Here is an 18326-nt window from a genome sequence, read left to right on the forward strand (position 1 = left end):
CAGAGCAGCTAAAAGCACGGAAACAGCTCTCCTGAACATCCGTGAAGACCTGCTCTCCAACCTTGATTCTAACCTTCCCTCTGTCCTCATCCTGCCATATCTCTCTTCTGCCTTTGACACGGTCACCCATGCCATCCTGCTCAACCGGCTCTATGATAGTCTGGGTATCACTGATCAGGCGCTGGGCTGGCTGACTTATTTCCTCTCTGGCCAACGCTCCCAGGTCCAACTTGGGTTCTTCCTCTCCTCTATCTCTCTCTCCACCTGAGGTGTTCCCCAGGGGTCTAACCTCTCTCCCTGGTTGTTCAGCCAATATTTGGCACCTCTCGAACACCGCATTGCTGCTATCTGCTCCAACTTTCAGTGCTATGCGGATGGCACTCAGCTAGCCTTCAGGCCCCCCCTGCTGCCTCTTCTCCTTCTCTAACATCTGACTGTATGTCTGCAATCCAGGAGTGGTGCACCGCCAACGATCTCTGCCTGAATGCTAGTATGACAGAGATCCTCCTCATCATCACACCTGCACCCACCTTTCCCGCCACTTTCTGTCCAGCCTCCCTTGGCCATCTTCCTGCTCCCACCTGTGAGGCTAAGAACCTCAGGGTTATCTTTGATTCCACCCTCTCCTTCTTTCCTCATATTTCCGACGTCTCTTCGAAGTCAAACTACCAACTGCCCCTCCTCAGAGGTATTCTTCCTCTCCTCTCCTTCCCCCAGATGCTCACTGTCTCCAGAGCCCTGGTTATCTCTAGGCTTGACTACTGTAACAGCCTCTTTTTAAATCTACCCTCCTCTACTTTCCGTCCTCTGCAACTCATCCAGAACAGGACTGCAAGACTTGTCCTTGGCCTTCAACCCAGGGATCGTATCTCTCCAGCATTTAAATGTCTACACTGGCTCACAGTGGCTGCAAGAATAAAATTCAAGACCCTTTGCATTGTCCACAAGGCCATCTGGGGCCTGCGACCAAAATACCTCACGCTTTCGCTTCAGAAGTATCTTCCTTCTCAAGCTGTTCACTCTTCCTCCTTCAACTCCCCGAGGGTCAGTCGCTTCTCTAAGCAACGAGTTGGGGCAGATCTCTCTCTTCGGCTGGTGCTGCCATCTGGAACAGCCTCCCCGCTTCTCTGAAACTTGAGCAGAACCATCTCAGGTTCCAGAAGCAGCTCACGACTTTTCTACCTTCTTTCTTCCACTGCCCTGCTGATCTCATGCCTGTAAATGAACTGCTTACCTGGCTGTCCTCTGAATCACAGACTCAGGTCCCTAGCCTCCAAGTTGCACACTTGCACTGCCTTCTGGCAACCCTGCACTCAGGGGCTGTATTCTGCATCCCTACTGTCCCCCCTACTTGCACTTATCTAACACCTGTTGTCTGCACTTAACTCCTGCACCACCACATGTTGTCCGCCCTTTTTTCATATGTCAAGATCCCATGTCACACACTTCTCCTCCTCCGCTCCCCCTTGCACTTTTCCCCTTCCCTCTGCCTGCACTTGCGCGATCTTATTGTCATTTGGCCTAGTAAGATCGTTGTCTTGTCCTCCCTTGTTCCCCCCCTCGCCTCATTGTGCCTTGAAATACTTGTGTATAGGCACGCTGTAAATAAAATATCATACCATATCATATTGCAAATGCTTTACTCTAGGGTCACAATGAGGCCAAGAAGTCAGAATTCTCTGTAGAGGCCCAAGTTCATCAATCCCTGAGAAGGAAGGAGCTACAGCAACGCCCACCAACAAAGTCAGACCTCCTGATAATGTTATCCAAGATCAAAAAAGAGATTGAGGGCTCCGTCACCGAGATCACACAGAAGGGGGATGTAAACAATAAACGTGTAGACACGGCTGAATCCTGTGTCGAAGACCTAGAAAATAACACGTCTGAACACACATACAATCTTTCTCAATTGACTTACAGGGTGGACGAACTGGAAATTCAATGCTCTTTGTTGCGCCAGAAGAAAGAAGACTCAGAAAATAGATGGAGGAGAAACAATATATGCCTGTGAGATGTCCCCTCAGAAATGGAAGATTCAGAGCACACCTTGTATGTTTTGGATCTGTTCAGAACTCTCCTCAATTATTCTGAGGGCAATAATATTGAATTTAATAGAACACAAAGGTCCATTATTATCAGATGAAAGAGAATATCATGGTGGCTGCCAGATTGGCAACAGAGGTGGTCCTCGGGGGCTCACGAATAATGTTCTTGCAGGATCTTGCCCCATCAACAATTGTTCAATGAAAAGTTGTATGTGACTTTACGGCCTGGCTGAGGGAGAGAGATGCCAAATATAAATGGGGATTTCCATGTGCGGTTATCTCCACCTTCAATGGGGAGCAGAAATCTGTCTTTATTAAGCAAGAGGCAATGCATTAATTAATGCAACTTCGCAGACCGCCCCCAGTGGGCATGACACACATCCAAACCTAGGAACGCCCTCCTTGTTCAGTGGCCTGGTCCAAAGCAACAAGATCCAGAGGTCGGTGGAGAAGTCAGGTACCAGTGGTTGTTGTCCTCCTCCTGCCCTCTCATTCTGTCATCCATAGGGTACATCCTAGACATTATGATACCAATGCTGCAAACGTGGGCTTAGGTGCTCCTGATGCGATGAGGTAATGACTTGGAGACTCCCAGAGGTTTCAGTTTCTACAGAACTACATATGGACGCTGATCTAATTTTGTTATAGATGTGATGTCCCGATTTAGTGTATGACATGTTACAGGAGTGTGCTTAACACATGCCACCCCAATGGCTGATGTAGCGATGAGCTTCTCTTTGTTCATTTTACTTGGGTGGTGGGTGATTATGGATTTCTTCAAAGGTATTTTCATTGGGATATGTTTTTGTTTTCTTGTTCGTTCACAGTTGTTCCATGGCATAACTGTTCTAGTCAGATTTAATTCTGCACAGGTATTTTGCATTCTTGAAGGGGATATGGAAGGTTTTATTTCTCGAGGCTAATGCCACATTGAACCAGATAGTGGACATCTTTAAACTTTTGACCCTTTATGCCCAAAGTCTGAATTCACCAGTCAAGAGGAGATCAATGCTGAGGAGATTGCAGGCAACGGACGTAGGTATTATTATGATCAAGAAAACAGGCCGAATCCTGCAGGTGAAAGCTGTATGCCATACAATGCCTTTCCTGAACAATACTTTACCTTAGCTCCCACTAGAAGAGAGGTACTGCTATGTTAATAGCTAAAGACACTCCTTTGCTTAAAAAGGCAGATTTCCTTTTCTAAAGGCTACAGTGTTCGGCCAGCCAATGACTTTAGCCTCTCTATACCTACCTAATGACAATCAACAGATATTATTAATTAACCTCCTTCCTACTTTGGCGACCTTCACAGATTGAGATCTTATCATTGTCAGTGATTTTAATTTGGTCCCTGACCCCACTATGGATAACACGCTCTTGGCCTAGCCCACAGATTTAAAAAATGCAGTAACCTACTGGTTAGCAATGCCAAAGGGCTTCTTCCTGACATGCCCTCTTTTCCAGACTCCTGGTTTAAAACCTGTGGAAATGAGTCTCCACAGTGTGGGATATTTTTCCAATGTGCCCCACTGCATCAATGTACTGAAATGGTGAAAGAAACAGCCCAAAATGGATGCGCTGACTCCTGTGTGTGCCAAAATCTTGAAACTGTGTTTGGGTCACAACCAGAAAAAGGCTGCACACCCTGCCACCCACAGTCTGTGGGGGTGAAAACAGAGTCCTCACTGAAGGAGCATACCAGTGGGCTCTGCCACATTCAAAATGGAGCAAAGTGAATGAATTGTGCTGAAAACCAAAAATGCCTTTTAAAATGTTAGCCTTGCAACCTTAACAAGTGCTGTTTTTGGCGCTAGATCCATTCATTTCCACTGGATCATTGTGATTAAAAGGGTCTGCAATGCCCAGGATCATCCAGTGTGGCTCAGAGGAACCAGGCCTCATTGACTGACAGCTCTATAAAATGTATCTAATGAAAAGCAACCCAGGAACCCTTGTTTTAATTTTCCACAGGAAAAACGCGGCTAAACTTTGCAACAAGTAACAGAATCAGCTGTGCAGAGAGAAACTCTAAACAAAGGCATGATACATGTATCCAGACTGCAAACAATCCCAGCACTCAAGGGAAGAACTAGTGCTGACGAAGATGTGTATGCGCTGCAGAGGAAAATTAAAAAACTCAGTTTAATGTGCTTTTTCATGAATGAAGTGCCAAATCGCCTATTGTGAATGCATGTTTTTGTTTAAAGGCTTAATTCTTTAAGAATGTCAAAGGATTGCTAATGTAAAAATCCACCTATAAACTGTGTTCATTTTCTATGTTTAAATGAAAGATTTAGGTGAAACTTAAAGTTAAACCCAGTCTTGAGTTAATCAACTATTTAAAAAAAAAACACTTCTGCTCTGATAGTCCTTAGCCTGGGAAAGGTTGACACCTCACTGCTGGCAGGAAAGGCTAATTGCTGTTGGGAGGCCTTGCATACTCATGACAATGGGTTTCATTAGACATTCGTCTGGGCCCCAGGCAAAGACAATAGCAGGCTTGAACACTCATCCTTCCAGGGGAAGGTCAGGAAGCTCCACTTTCCAGGAAGAGGCCCCTTATTGAACTTCAAAGGACTTGCCATTTGCTCACACTTCGGAAGGAAGTAAAAAAACAGACATGTGACTTTTGGATTTAAAATGCTTATTTTGCCACTGAACTTCAAGACATTTAACTTGACAGCAAGAATAAGTAAAAGAGAGAAAAGTACATACATAGCAATCTGAATTTAAGCTAGCCATTTGAAAGCTTGGTAGGATTTCTTACTGCATAAGGAGCAGAAGTTATGAAGAATGACCAATTGCGCAGAAACTATTAATGTTGCAAATCTAATATTGTTTACCTATGCACTAGGGGTGATTGCGCATATATGTACCGAATTAGGAAATGTTAGGCCAAACCTTTTATGGTTAAAATTGCCAAAATTCAACAGAAAGGCAAAACCAAATCCATGGGAGGTTTCCAGATCATGATTTCCGTGTGGCGCCCTGTTTCTCAATTCTCCATCTTGTTCCTGATTCCAGATTTCTTTACAAAGCCAAGGTCTCAGCATTGCTGAACTCCATTTCAGCTAGGCCCAAATCCTGAAACCATCCCAAAACCTAAGGGAAGCAATTTGATCCAATTTGGCTTGCTACCATAAATACTTGCCTGCTGAAACTTGCCATCTCACTGATCTCCGGTCTCCAGTAACCAGCACAGTCCAGCGCGGTCCAGTCTGGTCTGAGGTGCCAATCCAGGTGACCAGAACCGTCCAGCTGACCTAATTCCACCAGAAGTGCTCTGCTGTCCTTAGACCCGATCCGTGATGACCAGAGCCCTTGACGGTCCAAAATCTTAAATTGAAGTGGACTGTAAGTATCAATAGGAATCATAGTAAACCATAGCATATTTTGCCTTGCCTTGTCCTCTCCCAATCTATAACCCATCCTATCTGTAACTTAAGAACCTATAATATTGTCAGAACCATTCTTGCAACTCTATCTGTGATTCCTAGTGTTCGCACCGATATTTTCTTCATTTTTGTTTTACTAGACCATAAGCCATTAGTGATTTGAATAAAATAAAATAATTCCCATAAAGAAAATGTGGTATCCACCACATGAAGGGTTACAAGTCACCATGTAACTGTGGAGATTCATGGGTGGCATTCTCTTTTTCTTAGCCATTTCATCTAGTTTAAGTAAAATTAACCTGTCATTTTAAAACCGATTTTCTGCTTTTCTCTGTTCTATTTTTTCTAAAAACACCTCTCATTCAAACGTGCATAACTTCCTCAATTTAACAGCTAGAGACTTCATTTCAACTCTGAATTAAACATAAGACCCAAGAACGGCATCCAAAAACAGTGTGTTTGACACGTTTATCTTAAGAACCATTTAGTGAATTTTAGGCAGAAATTTGCATTTCTGCAAACGTTTTACACATGTGATTTTCAATTTCAAGTATTTCCAAACTTCCATAAAGATTCAAAGTGTGTACGGTTGCTCATACTAAAGCTTATGATTGTTAGCATCTTTTCAGTGGTGCTCCCATAGAGATTTATATCAATTTAAGGAATTTTTGCACATTTTTCATTGTTTTGCTCAGCCATTTTCAAATGTCATTTTAAAAGTGTAAGATTTCCAAAACATTTTCCTCTCTTGTTTGGGGAGGGAAGATTGCATTCAAACCCTGTACACTGTTCTTTATTTCTGAATACCTGCTGCTTCCTTACATCCATGTAGAATTGCTTATTTGTGAGTTGAGAAATGTCCAGGCGGAAATCTTAACTTAAGCGCTATCTTTCAAACAGGCCAAAACTGTTCTTTTCTCTGTGTTTTATATTCTGTGTTTCTAAAAAGGTGAATTCAATGGCATTACCTACTTTCTTATTTGTATTGTCACCACATTGGTGATTGCTGCCCCATATATTAAAACATATATTTGATTTGAATTTTAAATAAATAAATATTACCTTTACCAACCAGCGTGATTCCTGGTCCATTGTGACCTGGGGGTGTTTTGAGAAGGGGTGTGATATGAGTGGTATATCACTCAGAATATTGAACCTATAGACACAATAAAATAAGTATTTCATTTGCACACTGCATACTAGGCTGGGACTCAGGTGTATTGCCTGATTGAAATCCTTAACACAAGGTTGATACCGTTACTTCTCATATAAGTCATGTGTTGCATTTTAATGTATGGCATGTCACATGGTGCATTTTAATGTATTGCATGATTTTTAATTTCCACTAATGTATTCTCATATTACATTGTATAAGACTGCACATGCATTTCAATATATTACATGATTTTTCATCCCCCACTGTTTTTTTGATCTTGTAAACTTGTTCCCACCCCAGGCAGATCTAACAGCTCCCAGTTTTACAGCCAGTGAATCACCTCTTCCTGAGGAACTCTTCCCCTCCCCAGTCCCTGCATGTGTACCCAGCTGCCCCCATCATGTGACCTACTTTTCCCCTTTCTGTCTCTTGGACTTTCCTGCTCTCCCAAAGGGGCGTGCTATGCTCTGTGATTCCCACCCTTCCTCCCTGGACTCTCAAGAACAGCTGTGATCACCACAGGAGCCGGTCAGGGGAGCCCTTCCATCTCCTTCCTTTGCTGTTAACCCTTGATGTGTGCCCACCTGTCATGTCCCTGCCCCCTTTGTCCCTTCATCCCCTTCTTGGGACAGTTGGGGAGGAGGGGGCTGTGCCTGCATGTGTCAGCCTTCCCACCCCCCTGTGAATCTCCACCCTTTTTCCTGTCAGTTGGACTCTGGGAAATATTTGACCTCCCGAGAAACTATTCTGCTCCCCAATGGAGTGGGTGACAGCTGTGGAGGGCGACCTGTGCCTGCATGCCCCCTTTCTCCTTGGACCGAAGCAGGTACACTTCTCCCAATCTGGATTACTCTCTTGTGCCCCTTCCTCCCCAACCTACTCTCCTCTGCCTAGAAATAGACAATATAGACAAATAGAAAGAGGCCTGTCTCTTTCTATTTGTCTGTGCCCCTCACTCGCTCTCTCCCTGTGCCCCTCACACTCTCTTTCTGCCCTCTCTCACTCTCTCTGTCTCTCTCTGTCCCCCTCACTCTCTCTCTCTCTGTGCCCCTGTCTCTCTATCTCTCTACTCCTCACTCTATCTCTGTGTCCCTCACTCTCTGTCACTCTGTGCCCCTCACTCTGTCACTCTCTCTGCCCCTCACTCTATGTCAATCACAGAGCCCCTCACTCAGTCTCTGTGCCCCTCACTTCCCACTATGTCACTCTCCTTCTGGTTATTCCTCACCAGTATTCCTCTCATCAATGCCCCTCATTGTGCCCGCACACCAGTGCATTCCATCATCCATGTCTAGTGTGCCTAACTTACTCCGCTGGTATTGTGCATACTTCCATGTCTGTAATAAATGTATTTTTATGATTTCTACAAAGACGTTGGTGCCATCTTTTGTGCTCTCACTTTCTTGGGTAATCTGCCTGTTATTGCCAGTGGGGTGACCCAGGCCGCATGCACAACACATAACTCACTGGGGTCTGTTAATTCCCTGACCCAAAACTGTGGCTGTGCTTGGGCTCTCCCCCACACAGCCTTCCCCCATTTTGGCCTGCCTTCCACTTCCACAAACCTGTCATTTAAAGCCACTTATGCGCTCCAGTGCTCTTCGTTACTGCAGGAATGCTCTTAAAAATCCCAGATTGTCTGGTTCCTGGATAATATTTCTGTTATCTACTGATGTGTATATGCCCTATGCTATCGCTGACATTTCTACATTGGCATTTCTTCTCATTAACGCTGGTCCAAACCTTATTTTTGTACCAGAATAGCCACCTGTCTGTGTATTTCTACTTAATTACCTAGAACATCGTAAGTAATTCCCTTGCCTCGATAAAGACCCAGGATGGGTCGAAACACATTTTGGCTGTAAGGTTTATCACCATATAAGATTTTCATATAAATATGTATGTTGCAAAAATTGTCTTTGTGTAACTCTTCATTATTTCAATTAACCATATTGATATGGTAACTGTATAATACACATAGGGCCTCATTACGAGTTTGGAGGTAGCCATGCCGTTTTTAGCTGCATGGCTACCTCCAAACTCGGGTCGGGTCCCGCAAAAGGGGAGTTACCAGGCCAGTCTGACCTTGGAGGGCCCGGTGATTCCCTTTCGCAGGACCCAGACCCGGTACATCCCCATTCCCATTTGAGCGCCCATAGGTCTCAATGGGAATGGGGAAGATGCTATCAACAGGCCCGTTAATGACAGGCCCGTTGTTAGCATCCTGGTCCGCTAGTGGGTCCCGCTCAGCACGTCTGGTCTGGCCAGGCGTGAAGAGCGGGACCCGCTGCAGACCTCGTAATGTGGCGGCCCAGAATGAACGGTGCCGATCCCTTACCTGCACCGTTCATCCTGTGGCTGCCACACTCCTAATGAAGCCCATACACTTTTTGCCCCAGCGCATTGGTGTCAGGGATACTCTGTCCAGCTGTCAATACACTTTGAGGGTGACGCACACCGCCTCTGTCCACCCTGACACACGGGGAGCATATTTGACTCCAAATATGGTTTGATGCACACCATTCTTATACCCAGCGCAGTTTTGATTCACAGTCGTAGTGCCCGCTTCAACAAATGCAGTAACCCTGGTAAGAGTCCTGCAGAAATTGGGTTTAATTGATGTTTGGAGATTCCAACATGGAAATGAAAGAGAATACACACATTGTTTGCATATACAAAAGGGCTTTTCTGGCATAGATCTCCTCTTGTTCTCGGCATCCCTCATCCCATCCATCTCTGATATCAGCCCCAGATTGTACTCCGATCACAGTAGTGTTTGCCATTCTGCAAATCAATAGGTCGCAGCCACACCCTCAGCATGAATGGAAACTATGCAATATGCTATCACTCTGATTCACAAAGAAATTGCTACAGCTATTCAGAATGACTTTGTTGTAATAGACAATGGCTAGATATCCCCAGGAATATTGTTGTCCACTATGAAAGCAGTCATAAGTGGTGATTTTATTCGCCAATCAGCAGGCTATTTTAAAACCAAGAAAAGGGCCAAGGAACAACTTAAATCCCACGTGCACGGGCAAGAACAAATAAACGCACGGACATGCTCCTAAAAGGCCTATAGGGTACTCAAATTGGCCCAAGCTAACCTAATAATGCTACTGGGGGCAGGAACGATGGCCTTGCTCCAGCGTGTAAAGAAGTATTATTAATAGCAAAGTAAGAAAGCAAATAAATACTTAGCTTACAAACTGAAGATTCAGAAATACAAGAATGATGTTGCAAGTGTTCAAGATGAATCAGGCACACTGCGGTTTACAGATAGTGAAACATTGGAGGCTTTTTCACAGTTCTATACGTCTCTGATGTCCAGGGTGAAATTGACCCCGGAGCAGAAGACCTCTATCCCAAAGTATCCACAGTCCCATAATTATTCCAGACTGCTTGCAACTGATTAGAACTGCCTACCACAAAGGAGGAAACTGAACTGGCTATAATGTCCCTTCATCTTCAGAAGGCCCCAAGCTCAGACAGTTTTACATCTTTTTATAAAATGTTCAAGGCCCAATTAGTTGATCCACTTACAGTCTTATTTAATTCTTTTCAAGAGTTGAGGATGGATTCTGAATCCATGGGGGACGCTATGATGTCTCTTGAGATTAGGAGAAGTTGCAAGGACCCCTTTTCCTTACTGGCACTAGACGCTAATAAGGCTCTTGACCATGTAGATTGGAACTTTATTGCTGAAATGCTCTGGGAATTTGGATTCGCAAAGTGAATAAGCACTGTTGATGAAGAGCACTGGGCACCTGCTACCCAAAACTATTAAGGTGTGTGTAGTTATACCCGATCCAGCAGCAAGTCTTATAGGAAAAGGTATATTCATCTATATACCCAATTGAATTGATGCAAAAATAAAGAAAGAGTTTTTCCTATTGATTGTCATGCACTGGACAATGAATTGTATCTGATTGACTTAAATTAACTCGAGAATTTAAAACAATGTAATCCAAAGAAACACATGAAAAATCATATTATCTCAAATCATAAATTGATGAATGTTATTGTATCCCATATTTTGAATAGAGATTGTCCATGCCAACACAATAGCACATTCTATTGTTTCACAATTATGACTTTATCAAGGCTAAAAGTGAATTGTCATAAAGATAATGTACATTGGACCTCATTGCGAATGTGGCAGAAAGGCAACAATGGCGCCGGTAGTGCTACTGGTGCCGTTGTTACCTCTCTGCCACATTACAAGTTCTGCTTGCCAGTGCGGGACTGCACGCGTGGTCTGACCAGGCGTGCAGACCGGTATCCGCGAGCCAAACTCGTGATTGCACCGGCACCATTATGAATGGTGCTGGTGCAACCATGCTCCCTACCCCCATTCTGCCCTATGGCATTGAGACCTATGGGGCAGAATGGGGATTGGGAGGCCGACCTTGACGGCACACGCGAATGGGCAATTACAGGCCCATTCATCTCGTAATGGGCAGATAATGGTCCATTCGTGGGTGCCGAGGATGGTAGCGAATTTGGCAGTAGCCGTGCCCTTGGTAAGGGCACGGCTAACGTCAAACACGTAATGATGCCCATTAACTTTATAAGGTTGAATTCATATTTGCATTGATGGACTGGATTGTTCAATTGGCTTATCTTGTTGGGACATTGGTATTTTCTTTCTTCAAGTCATTGCATTATTATTGTTATTTAATAAGTTGTTCTCAAGGTATTCCCTGGTTGTTTGTTGAGAATGTTGCGTGAATATGCTACCAAGATGGCGCTCCACATTTGGGTTCGGCCCTAAATTTGCTACTCTAGTTCTGGACTGCTTTAAGTCTCTTTAAACAAAAATCTGCATTAATGGGCAAAACACATCCTACATCCGTTATCCCCTCGTTTGTTTGCTCTAATAATGGAGACTTTAGCCAGTCAAACCAGGATCAACCCAGAAATTCCAGGGTTACTCATTAATTAACAGCCTTATATGCAGATAAAACCTGATATTAATGTCACAGTCCCGTTTCACTCTTCTGGACTTAATATGAGAACTAAATGTGTTCAAAAAGGTCTCTGGCTTCTCGATCATTTTCCAAATGTCAATAGGGCTGAACATCTCAGAGCCTGGGGGTCATTACGAGTTTGCCGGTATTCTGGCAGTAAATCCGCCAGAATACCTGCAAACTGGATTAGTGATACCGCGGTATTACCAGCTGATTACAAGTGGCGGTTTGACTGTGTAAATCCCCATTTAATTAAGCCCATAGGACTCCATTGGGCATTTTTGCTAGTATTACCACCTCTGCTATTACCGGATGGCAATTCCCACAATTTTTGTAGGTAAAGATGAGAAGTTACCTCCAGCTTGAAGATTTGCCTACAAAAAATGCACAGTAATACCGGAAAACTTGTATTTTAGTGATGCATGAAAAATGTAGGTAAATGGAATTACCTCCACCTTTTTCCCACACCACCAAACTTGTAATGACCCCCAATGACTAGAATTATCTTAGATTTCCCATTGGAATGGAGTTCCACTGACTTGGACTTTCTGGGGGACATATTAACAACATCATCCAAAACATTGTATCTAATCAACTTTCCTCCCCTTCTTGAAGCCCTTTGCGATGACTTGGCACAGTGGGAGAATCAGGAGATCTCCGGGTACGGCCGTATTACAGCAACAAAAATAAATTTGTTCCAAGATTACTTTAATGCTGCAAACCTTTACACAGTCCCTCCACCAAAGGTTGATGACGTTTACTTGGTCCAGTAGGAAACTGTGCGTTAATAAACAGGCCCTCCATGCTATTAAATATAATGGACGACCAAGCCTTCCTTTATTACAAAATTGTATTATGGCGGCCAATCTCTCATGAATTTTGAATTGGAAGAACAAGGCCATCAACACTCACTGGGTGGCTATCGATCAATCAGTCACAGATCTTCCACTTCACAACTTGCCTTTCCTGTATCGAACACACAGGAGTAAATGCAGCATCGTCCTCCCATCCACAATGGCTTCACTTTAGTATTTGGATAAAGCTGTCAGATCATGGAAGATATCCTTTGGAATGTGTTCTTTCTCCCCAGTATTTAGGAACCTGAGCTTTACTCTGGGAATGAAGGGGAGAAATTTCACGAACTGTCTGGGTGAAGGTTTACTTCACTTGTCACAGTTGTACCATGGGAATGCCCCACTCTCTTTTAAAGAATGTAACGACTCCTTTCAAATCTCAGAAACTGAATGGTTTAGATACTGCAAGATTAGACATTGGGCCTCATTATGAGGAAGGCGGTAGGGGGGTAATGGGGCCAGTAGAGCTGCTGGCCCCGTCAACCCCCTACCTGCTCATTACGAGGTCTGCTCGCGGATCCCGCTAAGGACGCCTGATTTTGCCAGACGTCCTTAGCGGGTCCTGAGAACGGTCCAGCATGCTAACAACGGGCCCATCATTAACGGGCCGTTGTTAGCATTCTCCCCATTCCCATTGAGCCCTATGGGGGCTCAAATGGGAATGGTAATGTACCGGGTCTGGGTTCCCTGAATGGGGAAATACCGGGCCCTCCAAGGTCGGAATGGCCCGGTATTTCACCATTCAGGGAACCCGGACCCGGTACACGGAATAGGGGTAGCCATGCCGCAAATTGCAGCATGGCCACCTCCAATGTCGTAATGAGGCCCATTGGATCACTAACTCTACGGTCTGAAGGGCGTGGTCTCCTCTTATCACTGATTTAGAATTACTTGTGAAGGATGCTAAAGTTAAAGTTTCTAGACTAAACAAACTTTTCAACAGAATGGACCCAGGCGCAAAGCTCTTATATATGACATAGCGGGAAAGAAATTTACAGTGACCCATAGTTGAAAGGTCTTGAGGTACAATATGGTCCAGACAGCATCCTCCTCCTATTGCGCAACACTTGTGTATAGGCGCGTTAAAAATGACATATCATATCATATCAAATAAAGAGAATGCATATAAATACTTTTCCAGATGGTACATGTATGCAGTATGCTTTAATAGAATTAATGCCTCCCACCCCTTTGTTGGCGAGGTGGTCAAAGAGGTGACTATATACACGTGATGTTCATGCAGGAAAGCCAGATTATTCTGGAACAAGGTATTGGCACTCATAAAAGAGATCACAGATGCAGCATTACATATGGACCCAACAGTTGAGGACATCTATCCAAAGAAAGGGACCAAGGCATTGCTGATTTGCCATTTACCGTTAGCCCCCAAACCAACATCTGGTGGTACAAGATCTTGGAGATAGCCTTGGCAGAAAAGATCTGAGCCATCCCAATAGAAAGCCTCTCGAAATACATCAAAACCTGACTTTCACTCCATTGGCTTTGTCAAAATGTTTCAGTGCATACAGCTAAACTCCAATTGCTTCAACACTTCTCTCGGATCTAACTCTCACACTATACCGATTTATATTGCATCACCATAATCTTACACAGGAGATCCCTCTGGGTTTACGTGAATAATGGTTCATATTGGGCTATGTGCAACTACTTTCTATAATTCCTAGGAATAACAATATGTATATTGATCTGCTATGGTCTCCTTGACATAGTTAAACACTGTGAGGAGTTATCTTAACTGTTTGGATGTGAACACCCCTGATTTGTTAGGTGTGTGTCAACTTGTGTATATTGTACATAGTTATTATCCTCGGTATATAGTTAAGTGCATCATCTTGTGAGTGCAGCATCTTTCAAGTACAACATCTTTTGAATGTAATGTACTTTCCAGGTTACGGCAAGATGTTTTACGAAGTTGCCCAGGCAGTTTGTAATGCTGTTGTGGTTGTTTGGGTGATAGTATCCTGGCCCATAGTTCCAACTAATGGTATGTATATTCAGCCCGTGGAGTTTGAGGCAGTTGCCAGGATCACTACTGCAGGAGGGCCTCATAACATGTGTACTTAGATTTGTTGTGTTGTTTACATTGTTGTTATGAAACATGACCAATTAAGTTTAAAAAAAGAAAATGTAATTGCTGCTCTGTATGCAGTGGCAATACATCTTTTTCTGGGGAAAAATATGTTGTTTGTGGGTTTCGAGTTTATCATTCAGCACTTTAAGGCTCTATACTGGAATTGTCTATGCATGGACACTCTCAGATAGAGTATATTAAAGGAAGATCAGAAACAGCATATACTTTCACACACACAGCTGAAATAGTTATTTCCATTAAGAGTGACTCTTAGCAGAGTGGTCATGCACAAACAATGACAGGTACAGGTCATTATTTCTTAAACTATTTCACAAGGCACTCAATGTGTTTCCTAATGCTATCCCTAACCACAAGCACATCCTATCCCTACAAGGTGTGCTATCCCTAGATTCGAGGTGGTGCACCACCTATCTAATAGGATAGGAGAAGAGAAAACGGTCCCGAATGCTACAATGAGTATTACAAAATTACTAAAAACAACCTTGGAACCAGTCTCATAGCTGTGCACATGGTTGAACAGTTCACGTGGGGATATTCAATGATAGGTAGATTACCATAATTTATTCACCCTCCGCGAAGTATGTCCACCTGACTGCGAGGAATTTTTCCTCTTAAAAAAGAATGCACACTAAGACCCTTTTTGTTAATTTCTTCTTGTGGTTATTCTTTTTTTCGGGGTGTTACAATACAAATATGAGCATTATTGCAATTCTACAACAAAATATAAAAACATAACCTATCACGTGTCATCTAGACACTGGTCATTCACAATTGTTATTTTTAACTCTGTATCTCGAAAATCACTTGAGATATCAGCAGGAGTTCTGTTTCGATTATGTTTTTATTATGGTCATCTTCTTCAGGACCAATTTCTTTACCAAAATGCAGCCAGTCATCTACCTATCAGATATGTCATTGCTGCTGTACTTGTTTCAATGTTTTATATCTCATTGGTCATCATAACATTCATTCTGAATCTCATCTCTCTTACTCGGATACTTTGATAGATATTCTTCTATCACAGGATAGACTTTCCAAAATGAGCATAGCTGCTCGTAGATTCTTGATTTGATTATAATTTCATTATTGACACACCAAACATAACTTAAAATGTTTTTTTTATACCTTGTTCGGATTCTTTAACAAAGTAGATAAAGGTAAACCCAAAATACATAATAAAGATTCCACCTCAGTTTTCAATTTCGTCATAAAGATTTCTACGATATCAGCGCCTGTCTAGATGTTATACACTTCCTCAGAAGCAGAGCTTGTTTCCATATGACAAGACAGTTTAGTGACTGTAATCCAAAATCATACCTAATCACTTCAATTGGCACACTTTTGGGCAGAAAGAATAACACCCCTTTCCACACAATGCCTTCCACAACTTTTAAGTAATCCATGAAGTCGTACGCACAAAATTAGAGTCTGTACAGTAATCTTGGAAGGACTTTCATCCTATAAAATTCTCTCACTGGCACCATGGAATAGTTACCATATTTTCTCTCAACTATATGCATTTGTCGCAATGTGATTTCGGCTTTTATCTTTAGGCAGTTTTTGGCCATAGTTGACAAACCTGTTCCTCTGAAGGAATAACCCAGGTGACTCAGGGTGTTTTGTGGCTTTACCTGTTTGCCCTCACAACACCAGGAGAACTTTGCTTGTGTCTTATTTCTTCTCCCCAAATGCACAATTACAGTCTTGGAAGTATTAATTTAAAGCTTTAAATCTCCTATAAATTTGCCAAATTCTCTAATCAAATGTTACAGTCCTACTTTAGTACTATCTAATAATATGAAATTGTTGGCATAGGAGATCGATCCCACTGCCACATCTCCTAACTTGGGGGAAATCAGTCCTTTATCATTAAGAGCAATTCCTGCATCAGACGTATAGAGATTGAAAAGGGTTGGGGCTAACATACACCCCTGTCTTAATCCATTTAAAATATCACATTTTTTAGATAAGAGACCCTCTGAGTTTAGGTGTACTTGCATTCTTGTGTTGGAGTATAGGGCTATAATGATTTCTAGCAGACCTTGCAGCATTCCCAACTCAGTTAACATGTTTCACAGAGTGTGCCTATCCACCATATTGAAGGCCATACTGAGGTCCATTGATGCTACAAATACAGGCATAGAATCTTTCATCAGGGCGGCCTTCTGTAAAGGGCTGATGATCAAACCCCCACAGTCCGTTCCCATGCCTTTTTTTAACCCAATCTGATTGATTTTCACAATATGGTTATTGTCAATCCATTTCTGTATATGTATTAACACTAACAAAGCAAACATTTTAGAATCGGCATCAGCAATAGCAATAGGTCTATAACTAGTTGGATTAAGCCATAGGCCTTTTTTGTAGATGGGGAGTAAATATGAGAGTCTCCAGGAAGCACAAATGGTCTTAGTTTTGAGTATATCATCAAAGAGAATATAAAGCTGTCTCACTCACCTGGTCTCTGTGGAGGCGTTGGGGCACGGTTCCAGCCCTCCCGGGGGTGAGGTCGCTCGGGTCCGACTTCGCCCTCTGCGCTTATGTGGTGACTGATGGTAATAGGTGATGCTGCTCGGGACTGCTCCTGTGTGGAGAATAGGGAGCGTGAGTATGCCAGCTTGTGCGCTTGATCCCCTTCCAGACCCCTTCTCCCAAACCGTGGTACCCGTGGGATGTGCTGTGCCTGGAAAGCTCACCTGTTGATTAGTTTTGGCAAGCACTCCATCCTGCTGCTTCTGGCAGGGGCGCTTGTATGATCTGGACCGTGTTCCTTCACTGGTCTCTTGCACGTGGTAGTCCAGTCCTGCTGCGACTAAGCCACTATACTAGTGTTCCTGTTTGCCTTTGTCTTTCCTCATCTGTTTTTGTTGCATTGTAAAGTTCGTTGTCTTGTATTGCTGTCCGTTCCACTTTTGATGTTTGCTCTTTTGCTTTCTTCCCTTACAGGTGATGTTGCCGGCCCGGCAGAAGCTGCAGAGCTCAAGGCGACAGCCGGAGGGAATGAGGAACGAAGCTGCAGCGGTACAGTAGCTGGTAAATTGTTAACTAGGGGGTGCGCAGGGTTCAAATGTGGCACGGCCCTAGGACGGATTTTCTAACCTTTCTAACCTTGTTTCTAACCTTGTCTTTCTTTTTCTTCACAGGGTCTAAGTTTGTGGATGTGGAGTGCAGTGCTGTGGCATCGGGATCAAGATCACTGGATGTCAGGAGATGAGTCTGAAGATTAAGCGATGAAGCACCGGTTTCCTCGAGGTGAGTATGCAGGAGAACGCCTGGTTTCAAAGGTAAGTAAACTGGTCCAAGCGGCAGTGAGCGTCACGTTGCACGCGAGTGCACAGTAAGGCGAAGCACCGGCCTTAAGAATGGAGCAGCTTATATAGCTGAGCTTCTGAAGCCACACCCACCAGGTTCAGCCTGCCTGCCACACCCTGCCACACCCTGCCACACCCGATGAGCTAGCACATAAAGACCAGACCTAGGGAGCCACACCCGATGAGTCAGCACATGAGGATGTTCTCTGGAATAAAGGGTTTCAGCTCCTAGAAAGTTCTTGTAAAATAAAAGCACTCCTCCACTGAAATAAAGTAAAAGCACTCCTGCACTGAAATAAAGTGTTACTGCTCAAAATCCCCATATGAGCCTGGCACCAAAGGCGCCAGGACTGAGTCCAGCCAGGGCCCCTGTGTTTATAGGTTCCAAAGGGACATAAGTGAGTCAAGTGACCCATTGGCCACATCACTAGATGGTGTGGTGTTTGTATTCTGGGGTCTATGGCCATGACAAAAGCACT

Source organism: Ambystoma mexicanum, chromosome 2q, assembly GCF_040938575.1.
Source record: "Ambystoma mexicanum isolate Mex_15411 chromosome 2q, UKY_AmexF1_1, whole genome shotgun sequence".
Classification (NCBI taxonomy): domain Eukaryota; kingdom Metazoa; phylum Chordata; class Amphibia; order Caudata; family Ambystomatidae; genus Ambystoma; species Ambystoma mexicanum.